We start from the raw sequence: 24959 nt of genomic DNA, 5'->3' as shown, positions 1-24959 counted from the left end.
TGGCTTATGTGCCAGGAAAACATAAGTATGGGGAAGAAAAGAAAGAATCTTACTGCTGTTCACTTTATCACAAGAAGCCACTGCAAAGTCTGTTCTGTTCATTTGAACCCCAGTGGTGTTAGAGCACATGCAAATATGCATCTGCAAAATAGGCTTAAAAAGTGGCATGCCTCTGTAGCTGTTTGGCTCTCACTGTTAAAGTTATAAAGTGTTGTCTACTATCTACCTGAAGGTGAATATATATTGTACCTTACTCAGTGCCTCAAAATGATGAATATTAATTACCATCAAGAGAATCTGTGAGGTAAGATAGGTCTGGGAACCCATTTTTCAGAGACCTTGAGTATCTTAAGGGAGCTCCACAATCAGATGGTGATGTTATAAGATAAGAGATTTGAACCTAGCTCTCACAAGTCTTTAGCTGATTTCCTGACTACTTGTTCGAACCACTTTCCTCATCACTTCTTAGGCAGTGTGTGAAGGTGACCAAAGCTCCTTTTCTTTGCTACTCTCTGCACTCCTGTATAAAAGCCAGCCAGATGCTCTCTCCAGTATTGCCTAGTAAATAAGGCAAAATATTTCCTAAGCTGCAGTGATTTTGGTTTCTGTAAAGCCGCAGTGTTACTGCTGTCTGTCAGCATTTCTCAGTCTGGTTGTGTGATTGTAATAATTTTAAGTATAAGGTAACTTTTATGCTGGACTTAGATGGTGTCTTAATTGCTGTAGGGTCAAAAGAGGTCTTTTCTTTTTATATTCACCATGTTCTGCATTAACATTCTTCTCAGGGGTTCTTTTATGTGAGTTGAAAGAAGTCTGTTCTTACTCCTACACAAAACGTGGAATTGTTAGGTTTTACTGTGGAGACATTAAATCAGACTCTGGAGATTCCTTTGTCGAAAAGGAAGCTGTATTGTTAAAATTACATCTGGCTTTTGCACGTGTCGCATTTCACAGGAGCATTGAGCCTGTATTATGTAGTGGCTTTGCTTGCAGTCTCTCTTTATGCAGTGCTATTTTTAGATTTTCATCCTGTTGGAATTCAATAGTCTAGTTGTCAAGGCAAGCAAGAGAAGATGGCTAAGGTTGAATTTGTCAATGATTCAGCCATGTTCGTTGTTACTATTACTATATACTCTTACCATAGTAGGGGACAAATACCACATTCAGGACATATCATTGTATGAAACTGTCAGGTTTTAGAGTGAAATGTATCAAGTGCTCTAATGTAACTGCAAACCGGGTTTGAATCATTAGAGAAGAAGCAAAAGGTTGTCAGAAGACCGAGGGGAAAGTTGTGCTTTCTGTGGAAGGAATGGCAGTCCGTCACACTTGACTTAACTGTGATTTTTTTGTCCTTTTTCCCCTCCCCCCACCCCCTCTCTTTCCACGGGCAGTTTCTTTCAGATACCCTTACTGCCCCTACCTTTGTCACATGAAAGAGAAAAGAGTTAGGCTGTGGTGTCAGATAAGGATGGGGAAGGATCAGACCAGAACATTATCCTGTCCTGGTGCAGGATAAGAAGTAAAGACATTTGAGGTTAAACAGAAATAGGGTCAAAGCCTAGGAAAAGACGGATTTTAGTGGGCTGCAGATTGGGATTTAATACTGTGATGTTACACTGAGCAACTGAAAAGCCAAGAATGAGAAAATAGATATTATTGTTATTAGGTGAATACATTTGTTATTGATACATATTTAAACAGTACTAAAGGCATTGATCTTGCAAAGCACACAACATGTATGTAGTTCTGATCAAAAGCATTATTTCACTGAAGATAATAGGTTTTTGTGCTTAGTGTAACTCCTGGGTCATAAAAAATACAGAATTTTAAAGAACTTCATCAAATTACAGCCTTCAGTGATTTTTGACTTTCTTACTGTAGCCTCTCAAACACTGTAACACAGATACCCTGATCTAGAATAGATAGGATTTATTTCCTTTAATAAATTTAATGAATTTAAAATTAGGCACCAACTGTCAGTAGCACCTCTGTCATTGTGTGTATCCTGAGATCTTGTAGGTACCCAAGGAGACAAAAGCACTTGCTGTTGTAGTTATAAGTTGGGAAGCCCCAAAAGTGTGGGTTACAGGCTGCTCAGGTCACAGCCTTGGTGTGTATGAGGAATGGATACTGCAGTTCTGGGGTCAGCAACACTCTTGTTCTGAATTGTCTTAAATGAGCTCAGCACTTTCTAGGCTGACTGAAACCTGCTGGTGCACTGAAACTAAGTTTCTGGATATTGGACACGCAAGATACTGTTGATCAAAAAAAAGATGTAAGGGTGGCATATTATATATACAAGATAAAATACCTATTTGGAGAAATACAACAACTCTTACATTTTCCCATTCTACAAATATAAGCTTAAATCAAAAATTTTAAATAATAAGCTCTAAACTTTACTTGTTTGAGTGCTGTCTGGCAGGAAAACCTGATTATTGCCAGTTTGCTCTTTGCAGTGTGGAAGATTTGCAGGACTGAAGTAACAGTCTCCTAGCAACCACAGATCCTCTAAGAATCTTCTTGTTGATAGTCCCCAAAATATGTTAATGGTACTAGATATTGCAAAATAAAACACTGGGGTCCATACCTAATAAAATAAGGAATTCTGATTTATATCTTCGGTCCAAAATAACACTGCATTGGTTTGGAACTGTATTACAATTCTGATAGTGACTCAACATGATTTAGATTGCTAACCATTTTTGTTTTTTTTTTTTTAATTAGATTCTCATTACTAAATCCCGATAGTGCAAATGCTTATACACATAACTGTACTTGAATAGTCCCAGTGAACTTGCTGTGACTATTTATGTGTTTAATTACTTGCTGGACTAGAGATTTAGTGTCTGAATCTTAGCAGACAATATTTTAAGGGTACTGCTCCTCTCTCTTCTGCTGGTTATCTATAACGATGCATTTCTTATTAGGAGATTATTCCCTAACAATCTATTACATGTATGCTGAGAAAAGGTAGTCGGAGAATTTAAATCTTGAAAGCAAAGTTCAAAGCTCACATCCTCATGGGAGATTTTGATTCAGCAATTATGCTGTCCTCAGGGCATCCACAGAGTGCCTCACCCCTCTGGAGTGCAGTAAATCTTTCAAGGTGCAGCCCTGAGAGCAGGAGGGAAAGAAAAAAGGAGCAAGCATGTTAATCAATTCAAATGCCTACTACCAGGGACAGCTGCAGTGGTGTGCCAAGAGACATCAAAAGGGCTACACAGATGTAAGTCAGCCTGGGATGCAGGAGTCTGCATTTAATGTAGAATCCCAAAGGATATATTCATACTGCTGCATTGCTATTTTTAATGAATGAAGCAGGAAGGACCATAATGCCAGACAGAACTTATTGGAAGGGACTGAAATTCAAGATAGGGAGGAGAGTTCACAATTTTTTTTTTTTTTTAAGCCAAAGATGGCTTTCTGTAGAGAGCAAAGATACGAGTTCAGAGAAGAATAAACTGTATAAAACAGGTTTTCAGGAATGCTGAAATTAGCAAAAATGGTTCATCCCCTATAGAACTATGCTATAAAGAATGGTCTGTATATTAGGTTTCTGTAGGTTAGCTGTGATAATTACACAAAGGATAGCATTTCTTATCTGGTTCTACTGATTATTGTTTAAATGCCATAAAGTTTTACTAATTTGATCTTGATTACATTCTTTAGAGAGGCTTCACCTAGAAGAGAAAAGCTCCCCCTTTTTGCTTATACAGGCAAAGAACAACTGACTCGTTGTGGTCAGGATACCTGACTGGCTTTATTTTATAGTAAAAAAATGATGAAACAAAAGTGAAATGTCGGAGAGAGACTGAAGTATCTATCTCCTCCAGAGCAGTCCTGCTGGAGCTCTGGAGTGCAACAGAGGAGGGAACTTTCCTTCCATGTAAAGCGCATCTATTTGCAGTATACTGGAAAGAGCTGTCACTAATTTCTATGCATGTAATCAGTAAGCAGAGTTACAGTAAACTGGAAGGGGATTCTCCAGGTAATGAAGTCCTCTGTAATTGGCAACAGGAGATACGGCCTTTTTGTAGTAACCTAAATAGGTACTTCTAAATCTTTTAGATTTTTGAAACTGCGAAAAAATATTGTAGATGTCTGATTGTGTGCTTGTGTGGTGCTCTGCCATTCAACATCTTCTCACAATTTACTGCAAAGGCAAGGAAATCTCCTTTTGTGAGCTCTCTGGTATGTGCTGTCAGTAGACTCAGCCAGTCAGATGATTACTGTAATAGTCTAAGAGGAAAGCTACTTACAAATTGGATTTGTAAGTGAAAAACTATGATCATAAACAGGCCTAAGATGTTTGTGGATTTTTACCTTACCACATAACTAGCTAAATAATGATGGAATTTCATGATTGTGAAGGAATGTTTTTCTCCCCCATTCAAAAAAATTCTTTACCCCTTAATGCCTACATCATTATTTAGCACAACAGTAAAACTCATCCCCGCCTCAGGGAAGTTGTGTGATTTCTTGTTATATGACAAACATATTATACGCACTGTGCTCCTTTGTGACCCCAAATGATTTCTGAGCCACAGACCATATGTGAAGCAGTGCTATTGACTGAGGTCAGTCCTGTTCACATCCCAGGTGGCTGCTATTGAGACAAGAAAAAGGCAGTGAAACATAAGAAAAGCCTACAAAAAGGCTATAGAGAGGAGAAGAATGGGAGGTATCAAATAATGACAGCCTATACCTGCAAATATGTCATGTTGCACTGATGAAATTTGTGAGAGAGGTATTATTGCCTTAATGGTGCTTCATCCAGTGCTTTGCTGGGCTAATGGTTTTCTGATGAATACCTGGCAAGCGTAGGTGGGCATCAGAGATGTTCTGGTCTTTCTCCAGGAACAGAGCTGCAGAGACATTGGTCAATTCCTCTCTTTCTCCTGAGGTCAACAGAGAAGCTGCTGACTCTGAGGGCTGATAGAAGAAATGCTTTTAGTACAGGTCGGAGCAGATATTCCCTTGCTAAGTGGTAGCAAAAGAGACTGAGCAGGCCACATCAAAGTGACTGCAGAGAGTGTGTCCCTATTAATTACTCCAAAAGAGCTTCTGAGGAGATGAATTATTACAGAGGGAAATGTAGTGAGACTCAGGAAATTTCTTCCACTGTCATCACAGCTGTTGTTTTTAGGGCTTTTTTTTCTAGTTGTTATTTCAAATGGGCTATGCACCTAGAACTGTTATGTCCATCACTCCTAAAAGAATGGCAGGTTTGCGTGTCAGAAACACAAAGGCGTAGAGATGAACAAGGACAGTCACTCCCAGAGACTCAAGGATATTGCACAGGTTCAGAGAAATAAGCACTCTCTGAGCAGGACCCTAATAAATTAATGAGCGATGCTCTATAAATAGTGTCACCACATGCTGGTTTTCCATTCAAGGTTACATGAAGACATAGTGACTTTCTTTCTTTTAAGAACTCAGCTTAAAAGAGAGTAGTATTTTGGACAGCAAAGAGGATGTTAGGAAGCTGGGTTCAATTCCTTCATCTGTGTCACATTTTCTGTGATTTTCAGCAAACCTTTTGAACCATGCTATTATGAACATAATTAACTATATTCATGTTTAGGGGCTAATCCTTAATCTGTCTCATAGCTTAGAGTGTACCTGCAATACAGATGTCACTGTTTGTTTCTGTATATTTATGTAGCAGCTTGTGCAATGAAGATTGCAATCCTAATCCTATCTCAGTTAGGACATCTATATTATTACTGCACTGATTTGATGAAATAGGCCAGGAAAATAAAACTGATAGATTCAGCCTGTTAAGCTCTATAAATTCAAGTATATTTAGTATTTGTTAAAGGTTTTGTTTTTCATTTAAATTGAATTTTTGTATCAAAGAGAGAAGATGTTGCTGTGGTTCAAGACTCTGTTTCTCCTAGCTTCCCAAATTGTGCTTTTCAACATATTTTTTGTGTGACGCTGGGATTAGTCAGAAGATGGATTTGAGTCCTTGTTTCTCTGTATTCCTACCTGTAAAATAAGGTTGTGAACAGCACTTCCCAATAGCACAAATATGCAGGGAGAAGAAAAGAATAAAGGACCATGAGACTGAGAGACAAAAGGAGCAGGGCCCAGTGAAAACCTTCGGGAGGAGTGTCTTATCTGTAAAACACGTGCATGACTATGGCAGGGAAACTGGGTATCAGATTATGTATAAATTAAACAGAAGGAGCATTTATACTGAAAGTGATCTTTGGTGTGAGAATACAATCCTGAATATCAAGCAATGAAATAATTGCTCTTGTGTAGAAATTAACAAAGGGAGGCTATGCATTTGCCACTTCGTAGCAAAGCAGAAGGAATTTTAGTGCTGAAAATCTGCCTGAGAAATCAGCCAGCCTGATAAAGTGGGGACATGCAGACCAATAAACAGTAAAGTATATAGGCACATATAAAAGTGCATTTTCTTAAAATGGTTTTCTGGATGTCCAAAAAAGAAAGACCCACAAGATGGAAGCTGAAGCTCAAGATAGAATATTATCATGTCATACAATTGTATTTTTTTCTTCTTCTAACAGTGTAAACATGAGACACTGAGGGAACAGAACCAGGGAAAGAAGTATTGTCACCAGTGTGACAGAATAAAGAACCCATTGAACCCAAAACTTCATATGAAGCATAATAAAAAAGAGTCAAACAATTGATAAAATAGTGAAGGGTTTGAAAAGGACACATACAGAGAACCCAGGAGGTAAATGGAGAATAAAGGGCTCAGCAGTCAAGATAGAGATTTTAGTATATAATATTAATATGACTATATAATATAATTACAGTCAACATGCCAGATGCCTTTTTTTCCACATACACTGTAGAAAAATGCTAAAGCCAGTCAGAAAAAAAACCATCCTCTTTCTCAACTGGGAAAGGATAGGAATTTATAGGCTGAAATTCTGGCACTGTTCGTCTTCATGTGATTTTTCACTATTTGATTCAACTATTTTCAGAGTTTCATCCAACAGGCATATTCCTTTGGGGCAGAGGAGTCACTTGAACTTCTAGTTTGATATTAGTATTTATCAGGGAGAGGATGACATCTCTCTTCTTGCTGTTAAACCAAAGGGGATAGCAAGGATTTGTTTGTAAACCTGTACTTCAGATATCACTAGAAAGGACTGTCAGGGTCAGTCTTGTGGCGTGACTAAAACAACGGAGCCAAATGAGCCCTCAGAAAGAAATATTTCATTTTGTCAGGTCATTCTTTCAGAAAGTGAAGCTGCTTTTCTTTCTCTCTAGAACAATAGCTGGCACATATGAAATAAGCTAGTCAAGTCTCTTGGGCAGAATTAATATATTTTATTAGACCAGTTGGTACACTCTGAGAAACAAATAGAAAAGCCATGATATTCCTGAAACTTTATTTGGAAAAAACAAAATTTTAAACACATAAAGAGGGTCTTTTGTTCTTTTCTTTCCCCAGATATATCGGTTGGCCTAATAAAAGTTCTCTCACCTTACAGACTTGGCCATGTTTATATTCTTAGGGTTTTTTTAGCTAGAGTAGCCCTATAACAATGTATGATATGTAAATATGAAATATCCTGTAAGTAGGAAACTATCTTTCTAACTCCTGTCAGATATTCAGATTATACCTTGCTGCCTGAGGATTTATATACCTTCAGACAAATGTCTAACTTTGCTCCTATCGCTATTGATCTTTTAGACCTTCAGATTGTTTCGTGACAAATTCCATATGCAAGTTAATCTGTGTTTAAAAATTACTTCTTTTGATCATTTTTAAATATGTTGACTTTCTGTGTCATTTGAGTCTTTCACTCTTGCATCTTAAACTGGAGTATCTGGCAATCATTTTACTACCTGGATTTTGTATATGTTTTTCTAAAACTTAATCCATCCTTTTTGCTGTCTCTTCCAGAACTGTTTTAACTACTTCAATTAAAATTCCTCCTCCCTGCAAGCTTTCTGTTTCTGCCTGGCATTGACAAGATGAAGATCAGAAATGTTTTCAGTACTCTAGACTGCAGTGAAATGGTTACAAAAGCTACATTTTCTCTTCCTGCTTTTTGGACTACAACAGAGTGTTCAGCAAATGTTCCAACTGAGTTTTCCATAAGGGCTTTTTGTTCTGTTTCTTGCCTTTTTTCCCCAATAAGCTTAGATTTCTTGCCACCAAGCACTACTTCATTATGTCAGTATTGAATTTCATCTTCCTTTATGCTATACCTTCGCCCAGTTTTGTTAGTTCTTTTTGAAATCTAGCATCTTTTGACTTTCCTGAATAACTTTGTACCATCTTCCAGGTTTTCTTACTTCACTCTTCATCTGCTTTTCCTACATTATTATTAACACAATGACTAGTGCATCATACTTTAACCTATTATTAACCTTTTGGACCACTTAGTCTTACAATTTCTTTTTTCTTAGTGTTTTGAATGACACAAACTTTATTTTTCTCTCACTCCTCTCTCAATCTGATTCCTTAATTCAGCTAATAGGAGCTCACGTTCTATACAGAGCTCCCCAGGACCTAGTAAATGTAACATATACAATCTTCTGGAGTGACTTGAAAAGGCTAATGTTATGCCCATCTTTAAAAAGGACGACCTGAGGAATTACACACCAGTCAGCTTTGCCTCTATGCCTGCAGCACATCCTTTTAAAACCATTTTCAAGCACATGAATTTCTTCTGGCTGTGAATAATTCTTGCATCTCTTCAATACCACCTTGAATTTTCACTGAATGGTTGAGATTGAAAGTAACCTCTGGAGATCATCTAGTTCAACCCCCCTGCTCAAAAAGTCTTTCAAATACTGATCTTGTTTATTTTGTGTATTGAGGTGAAGATACTTATCTAACACTATCCCTCTAGTTATATTTCCAAGACTACATTCTCTTCTTTTTATTAGCACTGTCAGGACAGCTACTTGACCATCTACAGACTTTGTTTCATAGTCTCCGAGTCTATAAGCATGAGCTTTCTTTCTTACACCTAGATGTATAATTTTATCATTGGTTATATTAATGTCTTTTCCAAAGAGCATTAGAAAGAACAAAGTAAGATCACTTAAGTCACTCTGATCTCATAATTATTTACCATACTGTGAATGTTTTGGTTATCCATGAATTTATCATCATTTAAAAATGTTTCCTCTCAGTCACCAGTAAAAGGCCTAATATTGTTAGGCCTAATTTCTGAGAACTTTGTAAGGTGGTTTTCTGCAAAACAACCTTTTGAGAGCTGCTAGTAAGTTCTGTAGCTATTGAAAAAGTGTTTTATTGCCATTATATAGCACCATAACTTTTTTTCAAAGCAAGGTATCATGTCATATTAAATCAAATCCCTTTAGAAGACTCTCACAACTGCCCTTTTACACTTACCCATCCTTTGGGAAATGTTGGCCAGAATGTGAAGCTGACATTGTTGATAGGGAAAGAAGCAGCACAGAATTTCTCATCAAAGTGATGATGTTCTATAGAACTTTCCAAAAAATAATTCCTTCCCCCCAACCTGCTGTGACTATGCAAGACCCAGTTTGAGAATTAAGCTGTTAAAATTTTTAGCTGCATAAAGCAAGCTTAGGCTCATGAGGATGATGCAGCCACAGCCTTTCTGGGGTGTCCTGTGTGGTCCTCGTACTTCTCTGTTCAGATTGGGGACTTTACTGAAGCACACTGTTGCTTCCTCTGGAAAGGGCAGTTAGATTTTTCTGCCAGAAAAAGCATGGTGGAAGGCAATAGGAGAAATAGGGCAATCCTAAGTCTCACATGACATGGAAAGAGGATTGCTGGGGAACTGTTTGTGGGCTCAGGAGCATGGAAATTTGCCTGAAATTAACATCAGGCAAAGGAAGAAATAAATTCTCCTACTTAAATATGTGGGTAATTCAGAAGGAAAAGCAGGGTGGGAGAGGAAATGCAAAAATAAAAAATAGAAGTGCCTTATCTGATAAACAGCCTGAAGGCAAAATCCCAATAGAGGAAGTACTGCAATTCCTCTTCAGAATTCTTGCGAAAGTTACTTCAATTTAAAATAAACAGGTATAAAATAGAAAACTTAAAAAAAAGAAAAAAAAAAAAGAAAAGGAAGATTTTTTTGGAACTTTTTTTTTAAAATCAGCTATACCAAAAGATTACAAGTCGTGTCTAATCAATAACTTATGTTGATTTTTTTAACAAGTTCTTGCTTTGAAGACTTTCTTACCTTTGTACTAAGTAGTTTAGCTAAATAAATGATCAAATGTGAGGCTTTGAAGTTCTGAACATTTATCAAAATGTTTCAAATCAATGCTGGGTAAACTATTAATAACCAAAAAGTCATAGGAGCAAGCTATTTTTAACCAAAGGGAATTGTTAACATTCCTTATGATCAGAAATTAAAGTGTCTAGTTCTTGGTAAAATTATGCAAATCATGTTGTCTACAGAGGTTATTAGCCATGCCAGGTTTTCTCCCATGGGAGAAAATAGGAAAGCTAATTTCTCCTTTCCCTTTAAGAAACTAAAGGCTCAAAACAGTGTAGGCTCCACAGTATGTGCCCTGATTCCTGTATAAATGTCTCCATGTTCAGACAAGAGCTATACCCAAGCAGTTTCCAGGGCGTTGCAGGCCTGAGCAGCTCCCATTCAGACGAGGGTGCCCAGCAGTAGGGGTTTGGGTGATCCAGACCTGTCTCTGTGGGAAGAGACGAGCTCGTGGGGGATGCTGCAGACTTCCCCAGTTGCCAGGCTGACCGGCTCACATGGGACTCGCACTGAAGTGGTGAGACCCCAGGGAAACCACTGCCGTTTACCTCCCGGGAATCAGTCCCAAAGCTACTCCACTTTTACCTCTAGACAATACCTGTCTCGTGTGTCTCTCCCGGTTTTGGTACATAACCCATATGACAAGGAAGAGTGACAATTCAAAGAGCATACAAGTACCTGCCTGACTACGCTGTTGCTACTTGTTTATTTGTTTCCCTGGTAGCACATCAGAAAGCACAATGCCCCAGAGTGAGTGTTTGCAAGATTAGGCCCCCAAAGCCTACTGCTTTGCCCTTAACTTCACATCCCAATAATGAGCGGTTCCACAGTAGACATAATGTATTATATACTGATAATAACAACATAGGAATTAGTCTTTCCTACTCGCAATATCTATCATGATCTTCAAAACATATTTTTACACAAATAAATAAAAATCCATGCTACTTAAAACACAGTGATAGGTAATCTCAGGTTTTTATATCAGAAGGGTATCAAAAGCTGTAACTGTTTTACTACTTTTTTTCCCCTGATTCTCTTTTTTGTTTTTTATATTTTGCAAGGGAAAGCATTAATATAGAGCACAAATATGGCAGTCACTTATGTTTTAATATGTTCTGTAAGTGGAGATGGATGAAAACTTTTCATTGAAGAAAGAGGATTTATCTGAAGTACGTTAGGTCCAAAGCAATTACAGAATACCTCGTTGCAACCCTTGTAAATAAAAACTACAGAAAGTGTGAAGAGAAACAGAGCTGTGCAAAGGTCTGCTAGATCTGATTTTTTTGTGAAGATAAAAGACAACTGGAATAGACTTTAATGGTGCACCTATCATCTGAAAGTAATGGGTGACAATGGAAAGCAAGAGAATCAGAAGGTAGATTTATTTCTGACAGTAGCAAGTTCTGCTGCACTTGTACTGAAGTTAACAGTTTCCAGTTAATCCAAAGTAATTTAACTGTAAAACTGCATTACAGGGATTTGAGTGCTGTACTTCACATAAAAACACAAGATATTTTTAACTCTGGGCTATTAAAGGAAAGTGCAAATATAGCAAGTCTATGACTGAACTAAGGCTGAACAGTCAGTCTTGCACTTCTGAGAGGATGAGATCCCTGGGTTGTGGCTGGAACAAATGGCACAGACTGCTGGAAGACTCAGGACAAACTTTAAGTAAGACAATTAAGTTTGCTATGACATGAAGTCATTCCATGTAGATCAAAGTTATGAGGGGTTGACAGTGCACTGGCACTATAGGTATAACTGAGAATTCAAAATGCTGAAAGAAACAAGACTTGAGGATAAAAACAAGTAGAGCTCAAAGTCATTATTGAGCAAGAGTTATGTGGAACTGGATCTAACGTAAAGATGACCACATGCCTGGACATATGTGATAGGGTATTTTTGCAAATTCTATGTGAGAGTTTGAAAGCACCAAATTATGCATGTACCTGATGAAAAGGATGGTGACAGAACCATAAGTTCAGCTGAGTGGATGATGCTGCAGCAGAAGACAAACAGACTGTCAACTGGAAAGCAAACAGGACATGGTGGTTTTAAATTTGATATCAGATCATAAGTCTTGATAGTCCAGAAACATTGTTGTTCAGTATGAAAGGGAGAGAGACACAAATAGTGAAAGGCAAAGAGGTAAAACTAGACTATTAAATATATGGATGCATATGAACCTGGAAAATAGTAAGATGTGTAGTTGTGCCAGGCAAAGAAGTACCATAAATATAGTAAGGTATATTAAGTATGAGATAACACAATAAGGTATCTGTGTCAGAATCTGCTGTCAATCTGCCTGCTCTGGGAAGAAAAGAGAGGTGTACAAAGGTTTATTGAAACAGATAATTATGCTGGGAAATGTGTGTCTAATTTAGCTGGTAAAAGAAGGACCTAGGCATGGCGCTCCTACGCAAAATTGCTTACTGGAAAAGAGCTGCTCATTTTAATTTTAGGAAACTGAGGAGTGAAATAACAATCTCCCAAGTCCAAAGCTATTGTGACAGTAAGCACAGAACTCAGTTGTCCCTCAGTGCCTCAAGAAAGCTTATCTCATGCTCCCACCAAACTAAAGTACCTTCACATAGAAGCACCTTACAGCCCTATATCTTTACCTTCCTGATCAGACTGCACACAGTGTTCTTAAATTTTTTACATCTTAGAAATTAAGACTATCTGTTACTCCCACATTCATCATAATCTGATTTTCCATTCTACAGTCCAGAAAACGATATGTTTACAGTGAAAGGTTACATCATAAGGGTTTTGAACAAAACCAAAGCAAAACATAAACACTTAGGAGTGGCAAGAACAGAAACGCTCCTAAGCAATCAGTTTTGATTTCATGTTTGGTAAGGACTGTGCAAGGGTATAATGAAAAATTTACTATACATTAGCATAAGGATTCCTCAAACTATGCCAATCAAGGAATGAACTGATCATTCCATCAGTCAAGGCCTTCTACCTTCTGGGGAATGTTTGGCAACAGCTATTTACGTTTCCATTTTCTGTAGGACCTTGAAACACTATGTAAAACTGCATGGTTTATTTTATGAGTTATTCTTATTTTATTCCTGGGGAAACTGAGGCACAGCAGTGACGGGCCTTTACCCAGAGTTACTCAATAAACAAATGGAGACAATTATAAGAATGCCCACCGTTCCTTTGGTCATCTAAGGAAAGCTTTCATCTGCCTTAGGAGCTTCCCTTATTGTCCAGGTTTAGGAGAGTGGTCTGATACACAGTGGTAAATCCTATAAATCTATAACCACCTTTACCTACGTTTTGCAGCAATACGTATCTTTAATGCAGCTGTCGATACACAAAACAATCAGCATTGGAACAACTGTGGTCTTAGGAACTGTTGTTCAACAGAAAGCAAGGATTTAAAAGAAATCTGTTAGTTGTTGGCATATTAAAAAGCTTGGCATATTAAAGCAGGGCATGTATACCTTTGTAAAGTTCCATTACAGCTTAGAGAACATATGCTAATATTTTTTATAGCTATGAGGGATTCATAGTTTGGAGAAATGCAAGAACCAAACTATTGATCGGTGGTACTAAAATAACTGAGTTACTAGAAGAGCTACCTGTTGTTTTTCTCCTGCTGCTAGAAATCCAATAAGAGTGGAAAATACTTAATCCCTAGTTTTCATGATGTTCAGCTAATTATTATGTTATTAAATACTGACTCAGCCATAGGGGTTAATTTGTTTCTTCCTTCTCAAAAAAATGGAGATGTTATGTTTCTAGAAAGTGAAAGCTGAAACATTCTTCTCAGCACCCTGCTCTCTGTCACTAACATTTCCCAATGTAGGGGAGAGATTTATTTCCTTCAAGGAAGGAAGGAACACTTACAATGTGAATAAATACAAGAAAAACAGGAAACCGGCCACAGCTGTCAATACGCACCCAATTTATGGAGCTGGAGCATTGCTGTGGTAGTATCAGACAGAGACACAATAACCTGTAAAAGTGATTTCTGCAGATAGGAACTCAGGAGTGAAGCGGTTAGCACCAAGAATTTGCATCAAAGGCCTGGTGTTTGAAGGACAAAGGCTCCTTCTCAGGTTGCTTCTTGCGATGTCTGCTCTTACGCTTCAAATGGGCATAAGTGGTGTACAAATAAGCTACGAGTACCTTAACAAAGAAATAGCTTTGGCTGTTTCTACTCTTCCCTGTTCCCCAAATAAACAAACAGATAAATAACAATTTGACAACAGTTTCGCTCATTCAGTAGGGGACCATTTCATTTTTTTTGTTGGAATAATTAACAGAGTTTTTATTATTTTCAGCGATCGTTGTTTCCTGCTCTATACGTGGAACTTTTCTTCTCAGATACTCCAACCCCCAGTTTCTCATCGCTGCAGAATGGGAGGTTGGTTAGGAAAGGTGGGATAGAGCAAGGGGAAAGTGGGAAACCTGGGCATAAACACTTGTACCACAGTCCTGGAAGGCAAACTTATAGTTGTGTAAGGTCTGCTGCTATCAATGAGGTAAAAAGCCATTTAGATTTAACTGGGGACTGAGTCTGGCTCAACAAAAGTGTCAGACTAATTTTGTTTTAATTATTTATTGTGTTCCAATTTTCGTTGCTGTTTCTACTTTAATTGTATTTTTAATTAACTGCATGGAATGTAATGGGCTGCATCCCTCCCTCCTGTAACTTTACTAACTGGTTCAATGTCCATTTTACGTTTGCTCCATCAAAAAAAGAAGCAAGAGGAAACCTCAAAATAGCATAAGTGAAGATCAGTATACACAAGGCAAATGAAGATGCTGTTCTGAGTTCTGCTGCTGGAACATGGGCACCCGTACAGAGTTTTAGCTTTTTTTTTTTTTTTTTTAACCCAGTTTGTTATTTTATTTAAATTCCTTACGATCACTGCGTTACTCCGGCTTTGTTTGCATTACAGCGATCCTCAATTTCCTCCTTATAATAACGCCTCGTGCACTGGGAAATATTTTACCTTCTCTTCTATTGCTGTGGAGGGAAAGGCTTTGCCGGAGCGGCAGGAGATGAGTGTCTGGGAAAGGCAGGGCCTCCATCCACCTCCTGCTGCTGTCGGGGTGCCGCGTGCAGGGCGCTCCCCATGGCGGCGGGGCCGGGCCTCGGTGCCAAGGCCTGTCCCATGGCCTCACCAGGGAGAAGGGCAGCTGAGCACCTCCGCGGGGCCAGGCCGGGCAGTCGCTCGCAGTAGGGGGGCCTGTGGCCTCAGGCTGTGCTGAAATGGCAGCTGCGGGCTGTGCTGAAATGGAGGCCCGGCCCTGAGGGGAGTGGGGGGGGTCAGGGCCCCTGAGGCCTGGCACTGCCCTCAGGGCCCGGGCAGCGGCATTAATTAGTGCCCACCGGGGCACTTTCCCACTTAATAGGCCTCAGCGTCTGTCGCTCGGTTTTATTTCGCCCTGCTGGCTTACCGGCAGCCCTGGTTTTCTTGTCGCAAGACTATGATTCAGCTTCAAACCTCCAGAAATAGGATGTGTCTGGTGCTTTCTGCGAGCCTACAGTACGGCGCTGGCACAGCGAGCCGAGCCATAGGAGATCTGGCTGTGGAAATAAGTAGTTGCGAACCAGTTTGTGAATCCTCGGCAGCTGCTCATTTTAACCGTGCTCGCGCAGCAGGTTTTTGTTACTGTAGCTCTCTAGGGAATAGCTGCCCTTTAGGGAAATGTCTCTTTATTTTCAAGGGAACAAGTGTCGCTGTATGAACAAGCCTAGTATTTATTCCTCTTTCTCTTTTGTTTAAACTGCTGTGGTTATCCAAGCAGGGAGCAGGAGGCAAGCGCAGCCATCGAGGTGATCGTTCTTGCCCAGCTAACATCAAATATTGATGCGGACAGCTCATGAGCTTGACTGATGCAGATGTGTATTTAAATAACTTTTTTAGTGACTCCTTGCAAGTATTGAATTTTCTGTCAGAAACTGAGAGCTGTTGGTCAGCAGCATCTAAACAGAAGTCCCCCCGGACTGCAGCCTACTCGCTCGCTATTCAGCGGTGGGCAGCTAATTCAGCATTGTTGTATCCTGCTTACTTGAGTGTTTTCAACATTAAACTCCCAACAAGTTCTGGATTATCTTTGCTTCTGGCAGTGGAAAAGGAAAGAAATTTAGTTGTCACAGATAAAGTGGTGATTTGAGGGATGGGGCCATAGTGAGATGTTTAAATAACTTCCTTTTGGTCTAGCTACTGAACAGGCTTTATATTATAAATTTAAGGAATGGATTTAGAATGGCAAAAGGGTTGCAAAAAACCTGCTCTTCTCCACTACTCTGCAAGCTACAATACAGAAAAGCAACCTGAAGATGAAGGTTGATTCTCAGAAATGGAAAGCTTCCTTTAAACTCAGTAGGTGCCTGCTTATTGTTGCGAGTCAGTGTTTTGGAAATTTCACAAGCATGCGCTCAAGAGCATGCGTTCAAGAGCATTACACAGGGATATAAACGTGCTAGTGTAGTCTTCAAATGAGACAAATGAGCAGAACTGCATGTTTTATTTACTCTCTGCAGACAGATAGTAATGGTATCTCAAAGCAAATGTATCTGCTTGTAAATATCAAATAATATTGGTCCCAGGGAGACCTCACTCACTACTGAATGTAAAGATCTACCCTCTCAGAAAGACTTTCCAATCAGTTTTGCATCTACCTTCTAATATTTTTCACCTTATTTTCCTGGCCTGTTTATGAGAATATCATAGGAGGATGTTTAAAAGCCAAGATTTATGGTATCTGCTGCTTATTTCTTATCCATAAGATGTGTTTTCCTGTCATCTAAGGACCCCTGGCACTGAAAAGTTTCATTTGAGAAGGTCAAGTTAAAGCCCCTATGCAAAGAAGAAGTTACTGAAACAAATGTCTGAGACAGTCTGTGGAAATATCAGTTTTATAGGGCTTAGTGAACAAAATATGTATTTAAAAATATAAAACAGCATGCTGAATGAGGTCCTTACCAGACCTGAGGTCAGAGCTGCAGTTCTGAGATAGGAGTGCATAGCACTGGGGAAAGTAGGCTTCCGCATTTAGTATAAATCCTCCAATCCATACTTCAACTCATGAGATTTTCTGCTCCAGAAGTCTGTCAATCTCATTGTGTGTCAAAGTTTTAATGCTACAGTTTCTGATGTGGGGCTAAAACCCACATAGCACCAAGACCTACTGAGAAAACAGAATATTTCAATTACAGCTTTGGCAGAAAGTAATGGAATACTGATTCCTTCTTTTCTGTCCCCAAAATGCATGGTGTGCTAGGTTCATATTCAGAACTGAACTTTCCTTTTACTCGGGTGACATTAGAGTGTGGCGGGGGGGGAGAGGCATAAGGTTACATCTGTGTTTCTATTAACCACATGCAGTACATCAATGGGCAGAACTTTAATACAGCCAAAAGCCTTAGAACAAGTGGGGCAAAAATATCAATCACACGACTGGAAAAATGCATCAGAGCAAGCTCTGGCTCTGAGTAGTGCCTTGCACTTCAATCTGCTATTGGCAGAATTCAGAAGTTTTCATAATGTTGACCAGACAAAACGGTTATGTTAATTATTGTATATATCTGTGGGAGAGAATCACTACATGCTGGGGCCTTCTGCCTCTGTGATACACCAAAGCCATGTTGTGGCAGGACAAGAAATCAATTCACAGGCATGACAAACACAGGCTGCTGGCTGAAGGAACAAAAGAAAAATGAGTAGAAACACCTTTAAAACCTATTGTCTCATAAATTGCAGAGAAAGGATTTTAGACCAAACTTGGGCCAAAGAAGAAAGAGCTATTGGTCTTCTCTCCATCTCACTCTTTGCCTTCCCTCATCTGGCTCTGCACCTTTCAGGCATCTCTGCTGATGGTAATTGTTGTAAGGTAGCTTCGATTACTCTGAAAGTAGCATTTCTTTCTAAAGGCCCCCAAAGATAGTGTGTGCAGTTGAGAATGATTTTGAAACTCAGAGGAAGGGGAAAAATCATGTTAACAAAAATTGCTAGAAAAAGAACACTAAACGTTTTTGATTGCCAGTGTTGCTTTCCTGTGACTGGTGCCAAGAGATACCATGATCAGTATGAACTGCATGGGCTCAGCATTTTCCTCTGGCCGAGTACCCACCCTTCTGAAGGCAAATAGTAGATCTGGCTGGAAAATGACTTTGTGTTCTGGTTACAGCCCTGCATCCTGTGCAGAAATTCAACTTTATAGTAACGCCTGTTCCTTTATCCAAACATCTCCCTCCTCTCTCACTTGCTACTCCCCTTTTCCTCTAAAAATGGCGAGGGGGAAACAAGTACAAACCCTAACTTCAAAAAATGCAGGCTTTTTGTTGAGATACTTAATTTAGTTGAAAACGCAATCTTTTCATTGTGAAGCAGCTCAGGCTGTCTCTTTATTTTATTCTGTCTTGAATAAATAGCTTACTCTATTGAGTACCAGCTTATGGGTGTCTATGCTCTGTAAAGAAGATTTTGATCTTATTTGTATTTGATGAGCTGAGAAGCTGTAAATGACCATATGCGTCACCTTGGGAACATTGTAGCTTTATGCACTGTGTTCGACTAGACAGAGGATCCATTAGTGACCCAACGGAGGTGTTTTAGAGCAGGCAAGGAGAACTCTCTAAACACCATCTGCTCATACTGTTGCTTGTAAAACGATGTCACATCTGCTGCTCTAAAATCATTATGCTGATCTCTCCTACAGTACATGGCTGCTGCACTCTCAGCAGTGGGCAAAGGAGTCAATGCCACATTATTGGGACAAGAAGTGTTAAATTAACTAGAGATGAAATTGCATATGGCCTTCTTGGCTTCCATTATCTTGTGACCATACCATAAATGTCACAGAAAAAGTGAAGGAGACGATTCAGCGCTCTATATTTAACTGATGAAGCTAGATAAATACTTGGGCTGTTAGTCTTTGCTGAGTTTGCCCCAGCTTGGCTGCTGCTGTTATTGCTACCTGCTTCAGACCTAACTTGGCCAAGTCCTCTCAGAGACTGAGGGGGTATTTAAAAGGTAGGGCTTCTTCAATAACTCAATTGGTGAAAAATCAAGTTTGTTCTTGATTTCAAAGACATTGTGAAGGTCAGAAAGCACAGCCATTTATTTTGGTCATCAGTTCCTATAGCTTACAGTGCTTGACTGCATGTCCATCTCTCATAAGGTGTTATGCATAAGGCTAATTTATCTACCCCAAAGCTTCAGCTGTGTGTATGTGCATACATAATACATTTAGAACACTGCTCATTAATACATCATTAAAATGGCAAGTAATGCAGCCATAGCGACAATTTCACGATAGTGGTGTATAGAATTAGAAACACAGTCAGTGCTGGCATCAGGAGGAGGAAGGTTCTAGTGATGCAGTAGGGACTTTTGAAAACAATGAGCAATTGCAGTCCCCATTGACTAAAGATGTGGTACTTGGCTTTTCACACCCAAATTCAGTTATTTTGACCTGTGGTTCCTATATAGTATTATCAAACATGCAGGTTGACAGTTTACTGTTTTGAAGGGTCTGCAGTTGAAGAAACAGTAACAAAGGGAAGTTGTTATAGTTTGTTTTACTAGCAGTTCAGTGGCTATGTTCTTCCTGTGTTCTCTTCAAACAAGTTTGAAACACAGATGGATTTTGCTGATGCCTGAATTGTGTAAAGAAATTAACATTATCTTTTCTCAGTCTAGTATTTGATAAAGGAATTAAGTCATGTACTTAATCTGTATTTTGACAGCCTGATGGTCACCTCCAATTTTCAAGGCAGAGAGGAGCATAATTCAATGCAGCATCATACAAGATGACTTGACAAGAGAGGCCAGGATGCTAGGAAAGGTGATAATACAGCATTTTCCATTGCCATAAGAGACTAATATGAGACCTTTATGAAATAATTTGTCATGTGCTTTAGCTAAAGAATAGAAGATCTGATGTAGTCCTTTTTCATAGTTTTTTCTTTCTTTCTTGTAGTCCTCTTGAAACCTTTAGTGATCAGAGCTGCATTATTTCTGCTATTGAGGGTGGTTCTAAATTGTCCTGCATGCCTGAAAGAGCTGGAACAGACCAGAAAATAGGACATTGAAAGGCTTTTCTGGCCTGTGTTCTGCTCCTGGCTTGACCACTGACCTGGACAAATCACTTTATCTCTCTATGCGTCTGATGCCTATTATTTCTATTATCATATTTCACACATCAGTCAGTGAAATGATACTTTCCATTATGGAGTATTTGAACCCTAATCATATTTGTAAACGCCACTGTACCATAGGTGGAAATGAAAGCTTTAGTGTTCATCCAAGGGCAAGACACTTACCTTTTCTACAGCACTGTATCAGGCTGGAAGGATCTCTTGTACGAAAGAGATTTGGCCCCTTTGTACCTCTAGAACAGGGATTATCATCTTTTCTGCTCTTTCAGTGAGCTTATGTTAGAATTGAAGTGCCCCAGAAACCAAGTATCCTTAGAAATGATACCCTCCCCCACCTGAACTTCTCAGACAGGAAAGAACCTGCGGCAGAGTAAGACTGTCCTGCCTGCAAATGCTGTGGCTGTAACAGAAAAGGGAACTAATCTTCCATGCAGTGCGCAAGGCATCCCCATGCTGAGGCATTCCTCTTACAAGAGAACCTGTGATGAACAGCACGAATCCTCATGGATAACAGATAGCAGAAAGAGCAGAAACTGATATCACTTTGCCTATTTTTGTTGATGCCTCAAGATACTTTACTTCAGGAGGCTACCTATACAGTTCCTTAAGAATTAACTACCTAACGGGATTTCATATATGCGTCATTAGAATTTGAATCTTCTTGACAGTCTGTATAAATGTCTAAATTGGTCATATTTCATCTTTACAGTAGTTATTGTAATATTCACTTCTCGTGAGAGGAATGAAAAAGAGTGCTTCACTCATCTGTGTTTTCTAAGGATGGAAGTCTTTGTAACAGACATTTGTCCCCTTCTGTCTCAACAGCTATAGTATGCATACTTTAGGGCATACATTGATTAAAATTAGAGCAACAGTAAATACTTTGTTTTCAGGAGGCTTTGCTAAAGCTACAGGAAGGAATGGAACTGCTTATATGGACCCAAAGTTTGACACTTTAGAGGAAATCACACAGGAGGCAGCTCTAGCATCAGTGACTCTCCAGGTACCTTTGGTTCTGATGGGTGGCTGTAGCATCAGCCTCATCTGGGTGATTAGAATAGTGCAATTCCGTTGTGAGATGGAGGCAGATGGAGATGTGACACCAGCAGGGATGCAGTTAGCTTGGTAGCTGCAGTACGTCAAATATAGAAGAAATCCTGAAGCTGGTGCCAAGCCAAGTTGAGAAGCCTATATAATGTGTTGCCACACAGGCACATCACTCTGGGTTCAGAAAGAGTCTAACTGTGTTCGTGTAATGACACTGTCTAGGTAATAAGCAATTGTTCCTGGCTTTATCTGCTTGGGTGCAGCATTACCCAGATGCAGCTAAATTATTATCAGATATGGCTCTGTAAGCATGGTTAGCTTCTATGGAGCAAGGTTTTCTTTCTGCCCTCCCCATGCAAGCATGTCTTGTAGCACTTAAAATCTTAACTTCTAAAAATTTCTGTAGAAGTGCCATTCTCCTTACCCAAGCTTTTCTATAAGCCAACGTTTGCAAATTGGAATTTTGCAACAAATTGGAGCACTGAGCTGCTAGCAACTCAGGGGCATATCGGAGCAACTAAGTCATTTGTATTGATCAGGCTTGACCTTGTTTATTCTGTGAGATGAGATAATGTCATGGCCTTAGGTGACAAGTGCACAATTCCTTAGAACACATATGCATGTAGTAATAATGATGAAGTCAATAATTAAGTGATTCTAAGACCTCTTGCTCACAGAACATGTACTACTGGTAGGAGTTTTTTGGTATTCTTTTTATCTGGAAAGATACAGACTTTCTAAGGAAGAAACAGAGCTGCTTTTTTCCCACAAACAGGAAAAATCAATCTATAATGTATAATATGCTCCCTTGTGCAGGCAAAAGTAAATATGTGAAGATGAAGTCTGGTTGGAGTGTTGATTGTCATATACATGCAACTAAATTTGACTCAAATGTAATATCCAAGGTGATTCAAATCTCAAGACACTACAGAGCTGTTCAGGTCTGAAGTCAATCTTACATAAGATTATCTGAGAAGAACTAAATTTTGGCTTGGTACCAATAGTCCTGGAACAGTAGCAGTGGTATCCAAAGCTGTCTTGAAGTAAAGCATTAGTTGTTTGAAATAAATGCATTTAACATGAAACAGGTCTTAAAAGCCACAGATCAGTCTCTTCTCATGCCTGGCTTTCTCTGAAAAGTAATGTAGCCTGGATCTGAGGACAATGAGTCTTGTTTGGACCCATCCATATTTCTCTCTGTGTTGATTGGCCTTTTGACAGTGTTCAACAACCATATCTTTCCAGTCCTGAGAAACACTTTTTATTTTGTGCAATCCTTTTTCCAAATTTTTCAGCCTGCTGAACTGGTCAGTTCATTTCAGCCTGGAAGTCTGACATAGTCTTGAATTGTGTACCCTCCCCTACACTGGCATGGATTTGCAGGCTTGCTTTCATCTAGTTAAATCATTTGGCTTTCCCCATTATTTATCTAACCATTCCAAATTTAGATTAACACATAGACATGAGAAATAATTTCATCTTGCCTACCAGGTTATTCAAACAGTTTATACCACAGCAATGCCATGTCCATTATACTTGGTAATTGCTTTTGGCCTATTGGAACTCTCTCTTAACTTTGGACGTTAAATAGAGTATCCTTTTCTATACTGCTAGCTGTAAATTTCTCTGCATAGATGTACAGTGAAGATGGTTTCTTTAGATTTCATTTCAGTTACAGCTATTTGCAAACTGATATGCAGTTTCTGCAGAAATATTCCTGAACATTTTGACCAGCTCTCTGAAGAATGGAAGTTGAAAATCACTTTAGTGGGCCTGGATCCAATATATACCCATCAAAGGAAGTGCAGACATGGTTGTGGAGATCTCAGTGGACTTTAGAAAACATAACAGACAGGAGACAGTGTGACAAAATTCCTCTTCTGAGTCACTTTTTTATTAGATTCAGCTTTCTTAACCTCAAATTTTCAAGCCTGCTCTTTCATGCTCTTCAGAATCTGTATTGGTTTACCTCTGCTCGTCCTGTTTTCATATCTAAGCCAATGTAACCAGCACTCACTCAGTCTCTCTCTTTCTCTCTCTCCCTCTCAGATTATCTTCTACATATGAATGATAACTTGGCAACTGAAATGTAGTTTTAGGCAGTGTTCTATATGTGCATTCAAATGAACATTATATAATCAAATACTTTTAAAATATCTTTACAGTAACAAAATGCAAGACTTTACAGTTATCCTTTTGCTTCTTACTAGGCAAGCTTCAGGTGAGAACTTGCACTAAATAAATTACATTGAAGGCAAACCTTTTGCACGTAGGAGTCCTGAATCTGTAGATAAGACTGAATGTGATATTTTTTCCCTTGCCACTCCCTCCTTTTCTCATGGTGAGTTCTGCAGGCTGAAGTATTGTTTGTTGAGATAAAATGCCTGATAACTAATGTGTTTAATTTAAATGACTAGATTTAGAGCAGGCTGATGCTTAAATTGGAGTAGACTGATGCCTACATTAACTGACTGGAACTATAAAGCACTCAGGAGTGTTTAGTCAGTTAGTGCTCCATCAGTTGGATGTTCTGATCTGTACAGTATGAGTAAGTCCACTGGAAAAATTGCTAGGACATATGGCTAATCAAAATGTAAAAAATCATATCCTGTCATAGGCTCAGTCTGGAGCCTTCTGACCGCTTTGCAGGACAGCTCCCATTGTGGAGCTGTGACGTGACAGAACATGCAATTTCTCTCCATGTTTCATTATCTTTCACTGCTTCTGTTCTCCCTCAGGCCGTCTTTGATAGATGATAACTAAAACATCCAAGGGCATCCTATAAAATCCTAAGCTTGAGCTGCTGAAGACTGTATGAAATTCTTAAGATTGGGATGTTCTCCTATTTGTTAGTTCTCTATGAATACAGGCAACTTTTTGTTTGTTTTTACATTTGAATCGGCTTTTTTAAGAATAATGGAGCTTCAGTAGCTCACATTTTAGCAACGTCCATGTGCATATATATAGTCTTAAGTAACAGTTCCTGGACCATTATTGTTTTAGCAGGATTATAACTATTTCTCTAGAGGCAAAACAATATAATGTGGCAGTTCAAGGTCTGGCGGCTCAGGATTTTCTACAGCGCCATGCAAGCAAAGAACAATCTTTTTTTGCCCTCCTCCTTTGGCATAAACACCCCTTGCTCAGAGAAACAAAGAATATCATAAGAAGAAATTAAAAACAAGAATGTTTTTGGCCAGGCCATAGAAGAAAGAGCTTCAGTGCAAAGAAATAACTTTCCCTGTTCTTAAGGTTTCTCAGAAAAATTAGGAATGAAATTATCAGACTAGATGTATTAACTCCAGACATACAATCCATAGCAAGGTTTTCAGGATGTCAGACCTCTCACTAGCACTTTGACGCACTAATGGAACATGCCTGTTTAGTGTAAAGATATCTGAGCAAGTTCTAACCTAGCAAACTTGGCTAAGTAGTAGCTGGTCACTGAACCCTGTTCAGGCTAAGCTGTCCTTCCTGGGGATGCCTTGGCTGCTCATGTAGAGCTTGCTTGGTTATATCTATATTTCCTTGCAATGCAGGAATATCTTTTT

General features: G+C 39.1%; 1 protein-coding gene across 1 annotated transcript in view; it reads right to left on the bottom strand.

The window, feature by feature from the left end:
- The window catches only part of BEGAIN (brain enriched guanylate kinase associated), a 151429-nt gene that overhangs the window by 125464 nt on the left and 1006 nt on the right, over positions 1-24959 (bottom strand). The gene's annotated exons all lie outside the window — the stretch shown is intronic.

This window comes from Dromaius novaehollandiae, chromosome 5 (assembly GCF_036370855.1).
Source record: "Dromaius novaehollandiae isolate bDroNov1 chromosome 5, bDroNov1.hap1, whole genome shotgun sequence".
Taxonomy (NCBI): Eukaryota; Metazoa; Chordata; class Aves; order Casuariiformes; family Dromaiidae; genus Dromaius; species Dromaius novaehollandiae.
The sequence above is the reverse complement of the archived record's forward strand: the minus strand, read 5'-3'. Positions and strand labels throughout refer to the sequence as shown.